Source organism: Mya arenaria, chromosome 8 (assembly GCF_026914265.1).
Source record: "Mya arenaria isolate MELC-2E11 chromosome 8, ASM2691426v1".
Lineage (NCBI taxonomy): Eukaryota > Metazoa > Mollusca > Bivalvia > Myida > Myidae > Mya > Mya arenaria.
This window is the reverse complement of record NC_069129.1, coordinates 25,238,474-25,253,869: the sequence shown is the minus strand read 5'-3', so window position 1 is coordinate 25,253,869 and position 15,396 is coordinate 25,238,474.

Here is a 15,396-nt window from a genome sequence, read left to right as displayed (position 1 = left end):
ACGTGAAATCCTTTCAATTAAGACAAAGAAACATAAGATCATCGGTCATACATGTTTACCCTTTTGTGGGTCGGATACCTTAAAGCAGTATAGTAGTATGAATGCCTCAATAACACTAATGGCAACATGCACCTAAAAAAATGCCTCGGTTTGTAAAGCCAAGTAAAACCAGCTAATTGATGCTGCTTGTAATGTTGATGAAGTTCCATGCAAAGGTTAATCAAAATATGGGATATTATTCAATGAAAATATGTTACTTGGTCAAATGAAACTGAACTTATCAAATAGTTTAACAGAAACATCAGCAGTTTTTTCCTCTCAAATACTTCATCAGATTGTATATTCACAAAACCAATCCAAACAGGAACAAATAAGAAGGCAAGTGTTGATACAATAACAACGTTCCGAGTAAGCTTACACGTTATACCAAAGAAACATTCAACTATTACATATTTCAATACCAAAAGAGATCCATGAACTATATTTGCCCTGTAGATATTATATGATTAACGGAACTTTTCTCTAATATGCATACACTGTTGATTTAAAGATTAAAATTCGACATGTTGCATTTTATTGGGGTATGGTATGCAATGGGGCTGTTCAAAATTACCCCAATAAAATGCAAAATGTCGAATGTTAATACTTATATTTACATTCATTTAAATCTACATTTCTGCTAAAATAAATTGATTATTCAAGAGCATTTTCTGTTTTTTCTTTCTCTCGTTGTTCTCAACGGTGGGTAAATTAGAACATCTATCGTAACCTAATTTTATACGACAAAGAATGCACAGATAAAATAGTTCCTTATTTATATGTTTATTTTCTATTTTTTCAAGGTCATGAATATCATAAATACGTATTATTGCATAAAATGTGTGTTTCGGTCCGTTATCGTGGTGTATTAAAATGCAAAAACCCGGGCGTTATCGGTAGAAAACGTCTATTATTCAGTAAATTCACGTGCCGTTGATGCCCGGTTTTTTGTTTTACATATGCGCTATCAGGGCCCGCATCATAACAATGAAGGTTGAGCGACCTGGTTTCTGACCGAAAGTTGGTCAACGATGCAAACTTTTGCACAAAAACATATTTTGGCATATATAATGTAGCTGCATACAAATGCCATAACATGAAATAAACCACATATAACTTACATATTTTCTACTGAGTTGTCTTTTCCTGGCAAGCTGATGTGTTTACTAAATAGTTTTTTTCTGCAATTGTTTTGACTATTAAAAGCACTTAATTATGTCTAAAACGACTAACTCCTCCGAACTTTAGTTATTTCTGTCGATTTTATTCAAAACATACGACTTATATGGACATGATTCCATTACGTCGTATGCAATGAAAAAAGAAATTTCAAATATTTTTTTTCTCTGATGCTGAAGATGCTGTACATTTTATCAACAACATGTTTACAAAATTTTCAGGCTTAAATTAGTTATCAAAACAAATAATGGTTAAAGTAGGACTGTATAAGTAATAAATTGATTACCCAATAGTTATTGTGTGTAAATAATCCCAGTAATCCAGTAAATTTTCGAAAAAACAACACTTTCAAAACGGATGAACACTGCAAAAATGGCGCCGAAACAAAATGCAGCTGCCGAGTTATATTGCGGCCCGAATCGAGCTTAATGTAAAACTTTTTCAATGACATCACTCATGACGTCATACAACCACCCGTTATAGAGGTTATTTTGAACTAACTGTTTTTGCATTTTCGTGACATTTAACAGCCTTTTTAAACACAAATGTTTCTTCAACTGTTCCATCCATCATGAAATCATCTACATTAAAATCAATCAAATTATCGTTGCTTATCTTGTTTTAATGCTTAACTGCAAATAACAGCTTTGCATGTCGCCAATAATTGAATTGAAATAATTGATTTCATTGAAATTGATACACAACAACCATCGTTAAGGAATGAAGTGTTAATGTAAATAGTATACGATAAAACTCATTGACACCAGTAAGTAATGCACACGGTCATGGTATTTTGAATTAAGGATGTTTTTTGTCTCCTTGAAATTGATAGGATAATAAAATACTAACTGGAATTTTACTCTTTGAAGTTAGGCGCCTTTTGTTTTATAGAAAAAAACAAACGATGACGTCACAAACGACGTAGTACAGCGTTCTATTATGAGCGAAATAAATTGGAGAAATATAGTTCTTTTTAGCAAAACTATGTTCATGTTCATGTAATCAATTATGATAAGGTATAATAAAATGATTTGCAACAAAAAAAGATAAGTTAGTCTAATTTCATCTATTTAATAGTCTTTTTAATTACTTCATCGAAGCTTTAATTCAATCAAGATTAGAAATCGTAATACGTAATTGAACCCGTAGTTTGTATGTTAATTGTCAAGTATATTTAGGTTGTTAATTCCATTCAATGTCTAAAAAAAATCAATAGGCTCGTTAAATAGCATTCATCAGGATATTAACATAGTTCATTTATTTGCAAGTAGTTCGCTTTTGAATCATATATTTACAATACTTTTATAAACCAAGTTCTCATTAAGAGAGCTGCAATGCATGCGTAGCATGTTAACAAAATATCATGTCGTGTTTTAAGCAATGTGAATTGTAGTTCATGCACAATAACGATGCCGGCGAGCACGATAACTATGACACAGATGCATTTACAATACCTCGATTCTTTATGTTTGAAGAAATAAATTCAAGTATATTTAAAAACATATGGATTCAACTCATAACAACATTTGAATTAAGATACAACGTATAAAACAGCCTGAAACATTTAAGAGACATGCACGGGCCATGTCTAAAGATTCAGTGATCCAAGTATATATTGCTACTATTCAAGTGCCACAAAGATATATTCGAGTTTAATATAAATTTGGGTCCCGAGCCACAATTGATTAGCTTCTCATTTTGTTTCAACAAAAACACATTTTTTCTCAGACAATTTAATTAGATTTCTTGCAAAGGAACACGTTGATTTCTTTACTAAGGGTTTTTACTACTCTCATAAAAGCATGTCACCATATATAGTATGTTATTGCTAGAACTATTGATTTCTTAAATAAATCTTCGCAACATATGTTTGATTACAAATATTTAACAAAATCGAGTAAAACATAGGGCAATGGGTATTCTTATTGTGCTATTTTGTTTGTAACATATATACAAATATTTTATGATTCAAGATGATCATAAACATGCGTTTTATTGCATACCATCATCCCGATATATATAAACACATGTTTAAGGGACTAATCACGTCGGTCAGTGAATTGCTTTTGCAATGGCAAACTTAAAACTTGTTAAAGATGCAATAATCGTAGTCATGATTTGTATTTATCAATTTGATGACACCCCTGAACACATTGACGTTGTTTTAAACAATCGAATAGACCGTTTATGGTCTAAACCCCAGTAAATATACATTTTACTGACCGTTCAAACGCGGCACTTAACAATCCTTGATAAACATACCTAGTTTATTATTTAGTATGTATGCACAGTGCTGTTTGTGGAGTTTTGTGCTGTTCTTTCATGTTAATTGTTTGTGATTTTATGTTTTATGTCTTTGGCGTTTACCCAGTGCCGTTAAACCGGGTTTAGGTTTAAACTTTTTGCTACTGAGCTTGTTTCTGTAGCTTTTCGCATAAATAGTATGATCACAACAAGTGTGTAAACAATAATCGAGCTCTATATCATCCAAATAAACGATATTCCGAACTTTATGTTGCAATCATTTGAACGAGCAGTGTTTATGTGAATGGTAGTTTAATAAAACATTTAAACCATATGTTCTGTAGTCGGGATGAAAACATTAAAAATTGGTACTTCACTGTTGCATTACTGCATATTGGACGAAGCTTGTTGACATGCTTTTAAACCTCTTCCTTTAACAGAAATACGGGAATAAGACAGTGTTTGTAAAGAGGACACTCTCATAAATTCTAGTTGACTATTACGCTCTTGTGCTTTAAGCACTTTGTGTATTTTCTTTTTATCAAAAATAATTAGTGAAGTGGTTTCATGAGTGACAAATGTGGACATATTCGGAATTGAAACTAATGAAATTTTCTTGGTGTGTTCTTTGTTGCATAGTTAATACTTCTATTACGAAATTTCTGAACCATGATAGCCTAATATCTTTTCTAGATGACAAATCCTCTTATCTCATTGGCTCTTAAATGAAATAAAACTCTCATTAAAGGGCAACGAAAGCAACTATTCTGCACTGAAACAAAACGGACGAGAACATGTTTTATTTTCTTCTGAAATATTAAGCAGATATAATTTGAAAGATAGAGTATAAACCGTTCATTAAACTCTAAAACCGGGCTCGGGTACTCCAAATAATAGTCAGTTCATCAGCTGTTTTAAGCTACCATTAAAGCTGTAAAATAAAATTGGGAAATCCCAAAAGGCTTTTTTGTAGCAATCATAATGAGATGTTCTGATTAAACTAACTTAGTTACTTTGATATATCACGGCTTTATGAACAGGAGCAACGGGATGGTAATTTTGAAAAAAATATAATGTTTAACAAATCAATGTCATGTCTCTGCATGTTGACATATATATACCTAAGTCCATTGTTTACTGGGGAGTTTACTTTTAGAATTCATTGTTTCATATAAAACAAAATGAATGTCCTAAACGCTATATAGCATCTGTAATTCCGTAGCTCGTTATTTGCCTACCTCCATTATTGTTTATTTTACACTGAGCATATTCTTTGCAGTCAAGTCAATTAACAATCAGAAGATGTCCTACACGCTATCTACCATCAGAATATGTGAATAACATCTTCTCCTTCTGTCTGTATTTTTTTTGTTTATTCAACTCTGATTCAGCTAAGACAACTACAGATGAGAAAAATCTTAATACGGATCAGAAATCGGGCATGAACAACATTGTATTATCCATCAATTATGTCAAAGAACACCCAATTTAGCTCATGCATACATATGCTAATTTTCCTTTAATGACGATTCTCAGGCAGTTATTTGTAATACAAAAGGCGCCATAACAATCTTTACGTAAATTAACGAATATTGTTTTAAAGATGCACTCTTACTCCCAAATAAGATTTACCACAATTAATACAAATGTTTTAATTTACTACAAAGGATGAATAAATGCCGAAAACAATGGTTCATATGAAGATACCGCGTTTAATTTGAAATAAAGGAGCAGAAAACACGGTATCTACCTCATGAGACGATAGTCGACTGCAGTCAAACTTTAAGCACTCGCCAATCATTCAATGTTTTGCGTGCTCAGCTAGTAAATACACGGTTTGATTGTGTTACCAGTTATGAATATTTTTCAAAAAAAGCATTTTTCAGTAAGTAGTTAAAGGTTTTTCACTCAAAATTTATGTTTGTTAAACATGTGTATGTATTGATTTAGAATAAGAGTGTCACTTTTACCAACCACCGTGTGCATCAAATCGACGTCACGTGATATCAAAATTGCATTAACCACTATAAAACGGTCAGTGAAAAAATATTCATAGCGATGTTACTCCTTAGACCAGATACTATAATTTGATTGTAAATAACTATTTGACCTTTATCTGACCTAAAGTAATTTGACCTTAAAATGACATTGGCAATAATATTGAGGATTGGCCAAAAGAAAACATTTTTTTCATGCTTTTTGATGAAATATGGAAAATTTTATCAGTGAAATAACAACAGTGAAATTTGATATTTTCACTGCAAATAAGGCGTGAACTTTCAGAACTACTTTAAAAATCCACTGTAGTTACTTCCCTTTGATCAAAACAGAACACTTTACTTTTGAAACAAAAAATGTTTGCAAACAGAATATCTAAAATTTAAAGAAATGGGACAAAAGTTTAAATAAAGATATTTTTGGAAATTACCAACTTACCGTTGATTAGAAGAATGGTTATCCCGTTTTTTTAAAACGTTTTCTTGATCTTGAAGCTGAATGCTCGAACGCTTGCTTTCATACCAAACAAATTTCAGACGAAAACAACTGTTCGAACAATAACAGAATGTTACATCATCGTTCAAATGTATTTTGAAATGTTTGTCGTTGTAATAAGTAATACGAAGTGCCCGAAAAATTCACAAAACAACTTACAGATTTACTGATTTTGTTTACTCCACCCACGCCTCAAAATTTGTCAACAAACTAGCGTGGTCCTCATCATTATCTGGAAATCGACCTGTCTTTAAGCAAAACAGACTGGTCTCTGACAGTAAGATGACTAAATATCCATGTATCATGAAACACTTTTAAACTAAGAAAAATGTTTTTATCCAATGATTATCCGCAATTGTTTTGCAAACACATTCGACCTTTCAAATTTTCATTCAATAAATGGCGGCGTAGTAATTTGGTTATGTATTTATACCACGCTCTATATTATATTTTCGTTATGTTTTGGAACATGGATGCACTTATAAAACTTCATTGATAACTGTTCACAAAATCTTTGCACTAAAAAACGAGCGAATAATAAACTATAAAAATGAATATCAGAGAACTCTTTCTCAACAAACCGGAAATCAAAAATTGACAGCTATAATTTTGCATGGGGGCGCCGCACGGGTAGTGGCGTAAATAATACCCTTTTCCAAAAATGGTGTTATTAAGAAAATAAATTAAAATTATATTTAACCCGGAAAATAAGCATAAAAGAAACAGAAAATTTGTTTATTTCAGTATTAGACCGTATTTTATTCCACTCGTAATCATTGAAAAAATATATTTTCACTCGTGGCTTCGTCACTCGTGAAAATAGGTTGTTCTATGACACTCGTGAAATTAAATACGATCTTACAGTGAAATACACAAATATTCTCTATTACTTTCTGTCCCAGTTTATCACATGTAAACGTATGGAACTGCCAGTTAATTTCGAATAAGTTTAAGGTGAGAAAAAAATAACAAAATATTTAATTCCAAATACCTTTGAGAAATAAAAATAATTCGAATAATGAATGAAATTAATCATGAAAAAAAATAATATTCATTATAATGTCTGCGTTCGAGTATTTTGACAGCTCAACTCTTGAAAATGGTTATTTGCAACTGGTGTTTTTCCGTTTTAATCTCAAGTGTTCACTTAATGTCTCCGCCAACGAAATCACCGGTAAGAGTCACATTTAAGCATGTAAGAAGACCTCTGACGAAAATAATCGCCAAGATTCCCATTATTGGTTTTAATAAGTGAGAGTTTTAGAAGCTCGTGCACGCGCTATAAATGTAGAGGCATTCGACGAGCATTTCGCGTTCTACACTAAGAAAGGAAAGCATCTATTTTTGGTATTTTTAAAGGTTAGTCAGTGCCGAATTGTTACCAGCCTAACGACCGAATTGTTTAGATAACAAAATAATGCTATCTAGTATTTAGCGTTATGCATCCTACATGCCCAGTATTATTAATAGTTTTTTAATGATCGAGATGGTTTTCTCGTAGAATGTAGTCCGATCTGGTCAGAACTTTTATCACCAATAACGTTAAGAAGCACCTGTTATATATAAACGTTGTAGCAATTATGTTTTGTTCTGAAAATTATAATATGATAGATCATAAACAAGTTGTTAGAAAATAAAATACTGCTCCTGAGAAGTTTTATGGAACGATATCTAAAAAGTTTTAATAAGAGTTTTTATTAGAAAGTTCAATTGTGTTTAAGCACCTGTAGAGTTTCAAATTAAAGCATAAATATTTAAATGTGTTTTTCTTCACACTGTTGGTGAAAGTAATGAACGTAATGAAACGATATTAAAATACCAAATGCTTCTTTGAAAGTCCATTAACAATGAAATTAAGTTTTAATGTGAAACAATAAAATAACATTTTAATGAACATCGTATCAAACGACCACCTATCAGAGTGCATTTTTTAACACCCGTAGATTCGCGCGAAAATAGAATTTAACAAATACGCCACTCCCTGCATTGCAAGCAGAGTGCCCTCCAAACCTAACACATCACAGTTATGATAACTATAAAAACAATGGAACGATTGTTCCGAAATAAAAATTAACAAAGATGTAAACGTAATCTTTATTAACTTTAAATCATTCCTGCTTTAGAAGTTTAATGAAAACATTGGTGTTCTTATTTTTTAACAAAGATTTGAAACAGGTGTTTCAACTGTATTTGTTTATATTCAATATGTTAGCATATCATAAAATATTTATTTTTCCGCAGATATGAGGCGTTAGGATTGTTCATTTGGCTTTGTTTTCATCGATGTTAGGAAAATATGAATTTGAGACCTCGTTATCCAGTGGAGTTTAAACCGTACTAAGGTGATAACCCCAATATAAGCCAGTAAACCAATCCTGTCTCGTTCAGTTTGTGTTTTATATATTCTCGTGTTGTTGTTTTTTTTGCTTCTGATTCATTCAAAACGTTCGCTTAAAGGCAGTTCCCTAACACAGTTTGTTATTCTTATATAAATGGTATCTGTGTACATTGTCTTGTAGCATGGTATGTCCGGTTGAGTGTCTGTTGGGCTGTTGAGCAAGCGCCTAGTTAAATGTTTGACAGCTGGGCTTGTTCCTGCAATTTACATTAAATTAGAAAGGAAGTGTCATTCATTCATTTATTTATAACATTTTATCTAAAGGTGCTTTATATAGCATTTGTCGATAAAAAATCACATGGTTTTTATCAATTGAAAAGCAAACATATTTTAATTTGAACGAACGAACGCAATATCAAGTTGCTGCCAATGTTCATCTACGTTTTTTTTTACTAAGCCAATCATAGAGGAATTTCAGTAGATTTGTAAATACTTCTTAAAAAAATAATCTGCGGTATGATTACGTTTGTTTGAAACAGTACTGATTGTCTCTTTTTCGATACACGAACGAGTACACGGGGATTAGTTAGTTGTGTATATATTTTATAAGGTTTGTTTATTCGTGCTAAAATATTAATTGTATATATAAGAATTGGTATTGTAATGTATTAGGTTGTATTGTGTTGTTTTGCACTGTATTAAAGAACACAGAAGCGAATATAGAGGTTAAGGGCTGTTTCAATAAAAACTTAAAGTTGAATTTAATAATCTTGGTGTCATAGTTTCATTTTTTGCTACATTTTTGTATGAATTGAACTTCGGTCAACAAGATATTGGGAAAGTCGATGTATTGCCGTTTGTAACATTAACATAGATAATTGGAATTACGACTAATTACGAAATTACGTTGCTGGCTTCTCATTAATCGGAAAAAAGACTGGCATATGTATAAATACCGTCATTCATTTACATGTCTGGTAAAAGCAAAGCATTTTGTTCATATGCAACCAACATAGTATTCCTGAAATGTTTTTGAAGTTGAACTAAACACGACACTTTAATTTTCTTTTCACTGACATCAAAGAAATCGGTGTCCAAAATAAAACACAATTTTGGTTTACACACTCATAAATTCAGTTTTTGTTTTTCATCAACTATTTCAATTTGTTCGCGGATTCCTTTTAACAGAAAGTGCGATGCATGGAACCTCTTGGTAAATCAAAAGTAAGATAATGATCAAAGAAATACAATTTTCCTTAATGACTGTTTTTTTTACAGAACGTCCATGATAATGAATGTACCATAAATATGAAAGAAGTAATAGTGCGTGTGCTTAATCAAACATTTCAGAATTTAGCAGAAAAAAACACAACTAAACAGATGACAAGAATATTTTTTTTCGGGTGTTAAGTTACACATAAACTGTAAGGATATCATTCTGTTTATTATTTTGTCAATTAACGCATCGTTGACATAAATGCGAATATTATAATAATATTATTGCAAAAAGGTGTCGTGTAAGTAAATAGCAATTAGTTTATAGAATTTAACCCTGCTAACCTTTTGAGTACACGTTTTTGATATATTAATGAGTTTATTTTCATGCAATATTTTATTGGTACAAATATTTTATATTAAACTATGTGCTTATTCGTTTAAGATTCATACCTGATACATACAAATGTTATAAGGGGAAATTTTATACTGAACGGTAAATTAACCGCAAACACAACCGCCTGTCAGATGTGAATGTATAGAACAAAATCGAAATGATCCTGAGAACATAACAATGACAAAATAGAATTGAGTCTTGAACTAGATGGAATATAACAATGGAATTAATTATGTTGGTACAACAGGATACACTTAACTGACAAAAGCCAACATGATACACTTAACTGACAAAAGCCAACAGGCTACACTTAACTGACAAAAGCCAACAGGAAACACTTAACTGAAAAAAGCCAACAGGATACACTTAACTGACAAAAGCACCTTTTACAATAAAATTGTGTTAAACTAGTATTTCTAGGTCCATGAAAAGGTCCAATCGATGAAGTCACGATATAAATTGCCACAAAACTACCTTGAGTGCCCTTTATATTTTACAACCTTAGTTATCAATATAATTCGCTTTAGTTTACAACACTTTAACATAGAGATATTTTGAAACAATTAAAATTGCCCTGAACATGAACTGTTACACGACACTTACTGTTTGAAATGTTCGAACCTTATTGCTTATATTTTATTATTTTTCATGGTTAAAATAATTGAACAGTGCTCTTAACAGGAACTGTTACACAATATTTAATGTGTTTTTAATATACTGCTTGTAATTTCAAGACTAATTTCTTCTGTTAAAATTTATTATCCAATGTTCCTAATTGCAAATACAATTATAAACAATGATGTATTCTCAAATTTCAAAATGCAGGAAAACCGAAAATGAAAAGAAAAGATAAATAGACCAACTGTTTCTTTGCAAGATAATTCCTTATTTAGACACGAAGTTAAATATTGTTATGATCATCGTCAAATTCAATCCTCAGTACTGTTATACATGCGCAGTTGATAATGCAAATATGTAATATTGTGCTTTTAACCACGACTATTCAATTAGGTAAACATTTTGTGAAATAAACGATTATCCTACCTTCTGTCAAACGATAATGCCTTGGAAAACATTTCACGTTAGAAGCAGTCAATAATTTCAATGTAACACAGGTTTTGTGGTTTTGAATAAAAAAAATAAAAATGTTTTTTGTGAGTCCAATTACTGTTCATGATTTGTATGGTGTCAGAGCATATAAATGCATAATTAAGCGCATTCTCAATGATTATTTAAAAAATGATATTTACCTCTAGAATCATTGAAATGTGCAAACCTAGCACAACAAACCTTTTTTACAATGTATCAAATTTAAGAAAAATAGTTGCTTGATATTTGTGTCAAAAAAGTAACATAATATCAAGAACATAATGTATCCACGAAGGTAAGTACTTGATTTGTGTTCAGTAAGTTGAAGGCTGACTTCTGGTCATTTGTCTTCGGTTATAAGTGGTCATTTTATCACGAATCATACGAGAAGTTACATGCCTAGGATTGGTTGTTATTTATGTAGGTGTGCTTGAAAATATATCCTAGACGCCTAGTTTGTTTGATTACATGTTCTTCCTAAGTCATACATAGAGCATTGTTTAATGAGAGTTTCTCGAAAGCTGTGTCCGATTCGTATTAACAAACAAGAAGCTTTTATTAATAAATCATTTTTAAAGATTGACGTCAACGATTGACAAAATAATGCCTAGACTGGCATCAACTCTGACGTAACTATCTCCAATGCCCCATGTTTCATTAAGATATCCACATGTTTGGTTCAGCAAAATTATGTACTTGAAACGCTTTCATGGCTTCAGACGTAAACACGTAACCATACACTCGAAGATTTATTGATTCACAAAACCTTTCATAAATCACTTATATTGTTTTCATTTCTTCTCGAAAGTCACATTAAAGAGATCTCGGCTGTAATAAATCCCTCCAATAATTCTGCAGACATCGAAATTATTAGTTTCTGTGTTGATTCAGAACATCGCAAATAAAACAAATCTCTAACTCCAATATAAAAGCGCTCTGTATTTATGAAGGATTATTATTTTACCCGTTCGTTGAATAGAAACCAAATAAACAACATTGACATTTCCTAAGTTTTGCTTCTGCATAATAAATATTATAAACGTATAATAGCCTTGCTATATAATAACTGCAATTGGTACAACAGCTTAACAAACAAAAATAAAAGGATTGGCAAAATATGGCCGTGAAAACGAACGGACTCCATGATAGGTCATAGTGACACACGCCTGGAAGTCCGAATGGAAAAGAACCACGCAAGCCGAGAGAGGCTAGGCTGAGCCGTTGTATTAAATGTATTTTCAAAGTGTACTATAAATACTATAGTGTCCTATGATATGCCCGTGCTGGAATTGACTGTTTGGCAAAATGCGACAACCCAGCAACTACGGTCTACGTGCAAATACTCCTTACCAAAAGCAACTGCAAAACCCGCAATATACCCGCAATCTCCTAGCAACGCAACGCAACAATGCAACCCACAATTGCCAACAGCCAATGCAACATCCGCAATATATCTCCGCAATCTTATGGCAACGCAACGCAATGCAACGCAACAACGCAACCACCGGGACGCCAAGTACTAGGACGTTCCCCGCCTTGAGCAAGAGACATGCAACAAACTCCTTAATAACTTGTTATTCCAACAACGGGATTATAAACGCTATTTATATCTATATTCATCCTAATTAATTGATTTTAGTTTATAATTCCCAATTTCACATGTATAGCCCTCTTGTTGATTCCCATACCGAGTGATAACTAGCACCGTGGTGCTCGACCAAGGTAAAAAGGTCTCAACAATCTCAAATACATCTAAATCATAAATTATATATGTATGCATTTTTAAATTGAAATGGATGACATCCTAGCCTCCCGGCTTGCGATTTTTTTCCCCGCCACAAAATTGTTAAACAAATCCCCCCCCCAAAAAAAAATATGTTTATAAATTATACGTAATGCATTATCGAATCCCTTAAAGCGTCAATATAAAATCCAATCCCCCAGGCAGCCGAGATGTACTCTATCTGGGCGGAAAAACCCGATCCTCGTGTGAAATATCTACTTTGAGTAACCCATGCGGCCTGATTATTTCGAAAGAAATTTGCAGGGGTTACATTTGCATTCGGGTTTTGCGGGGAATGACTGCAATTAATCTCAGCATGCTTTGCACCACACCGTGCACAAATATGGATAAATTTACACATGGCCCATGAGCAATTCCCTTTATTAAAATCAATGCACGCCAAACTTGTAGACGATCGTGTTTGGCTATGGTTTACCGGGACCGTTCGAGTTTCCTGGGGCGTGTCACGAACAATCATACAACGCCACCACAGATCATTATTAATTTTGGACCATGGTGACGGAGTTATGGCCTGGCGTAGCCTGAACTGCTCATCATATGAGCGACATGCAAAAGCAGCCTTGGCGAGAAGCACCCTCTCCAACATTGTACATATATTGTAACATTTCGTTTGTTTTATTGGGTTGCAAAGCCAGATAGATGGACACGTAAATCAAAAATGCATCAGTCCACTTTTCGACGGATTGTACCTTTTCCTTGCACTGTTTTGGTTTGGCCTCAAGGGAGCCAACTAGCGATATTAACAGTGTGGAACTTTTACACATATCGTTCAATTCAATTGCCCCTTTTAACAAGATAGCCAAATTTATGTATTTTCCCCTCATTATTTGTTGCTTCAATTGCGTTGGTACCATCAAATTTGCACCCATTTGGAACTCATCACCTTGGCCAGACCCCGCCAAGCCACACCCAGTATCTGAAGGACTTTGCCTATTAACCGTAGGAACCACAGTTTCTGTGGTTAAAGGGGGCAAAATATGAGACATAGTAATGATATCATGGAAGTCAATTACATTACCCTCATTGTTGTTTCCCAGCTCCGCGTCTGGCAAGGGTATCTGTGGCGCCAGTGGGAGTTGTGCTTCCAAATTGACACGAGGCGGTTGCCTTAGCCGCCGTGCACGTGGCTGTTCCTCTTCCCTTACTTCTGCTGCTTCAGCCACCTTCCTTTTCTTCCCTTTAGGGCGTCTTCTACCCGGCATTGTTTCTAACAGGCGTATTAAGCCGCGAGTGTCAGATATTAAAGTACTAAACTTCTTTATTTTCCTATTTATTCAAGAGCTTTTTAATTTCGGTCCTCTCCGCACGAGGTTTCGCTAGCAAAGAAAGATTCCCCGTTAATAGACCGGTTTAATTTAATTCAAAAGTGCACTTTAAACCAGTGTCAAATATCGATAACCAGTCCGCATTGACTTGACCGATAGAGGCCGAGAGTGTTCCGATTGCTTAGCAACGGATCAACAAACCTTAAATTCAATCTCGCGAAAATAATAAAATTTATTTTTAAGCAAAATAAATTAACATATTTTGAGAAAACGCAAAGTTATTTGATTGCCATCCTTCAAATGATGTTTTTAAATAAAACAAGTATATAGATTTAAAACAATATTTATAGACGTTCCATTATGCTAGCTTGGACACAGGTATAAGAGAGTTTATGTTAACTTGGTAATTATTATATTGGGAAATTTGCTGATATGAATAATGCTGGATTATTTTGTCCTCATTTATTAGAGCATGTCTTCTGTACATGAAATAATGAACTCTTCGGATATATGCTTATTTCAAAACACAATGCATAGCGATTACTATCCTTGTATATGCCCAATCGAATATACAGTATATAAAAGATGCTTCAATTGTAAAGAGTTCATTGGCATATCATTATTAATGTTGTTTAAAACATCCTGACCAAGACTAATCTAATAAGTTTACGAGGTAAGAAAACTTCTAATTATATTAGCGCTATAATCTAATAACTGAGTTTGCCATTATAAGGCATCGCAAAACGGATGACTGACAGAGAAAATGTGGTTTGCTGAAAAATAAAATTGATCTTATTTGGAAGGTAGCATGTAAGCCCTAATACGCCATTAGCTTCTGAAGGAGCATATGACTTAAAGCAATAGCCATTTATTATCAAATCTATGATTTAATTACCGGTAATGCTAATGGTAATTCTCAAAAGGAAATTTATGCAGCAATCTTTATAAGATGTTCTGATTAAAAATATATTTTCATTATATTTCCTTCTGTCTCTATGTATTGTTTACTTTACTCAGAGGATAATTCACGAAAGAAAACTTATTTAATGGTAAGACAAAATGATTAATTCGCGCATCTCATATAACGAAATTGTTTTATTCAGCAATTTTGGATTACAAGTCCACTATAGTTTCGGCTCAGCAGACAGTTATGTAATATGCGTTATTTTCGTGTTATATCTTATATGAATTCTTTCTTTGTCTCTGATGACAGTGCTGTACAGAAGAAATATAAATAAACATAATTCATATGCACATCGTACATGAAAAAATTGTCCAGTCAAGCAATTATCGAATACAAACAATATCGATGAACATATCGATACATTCTAAT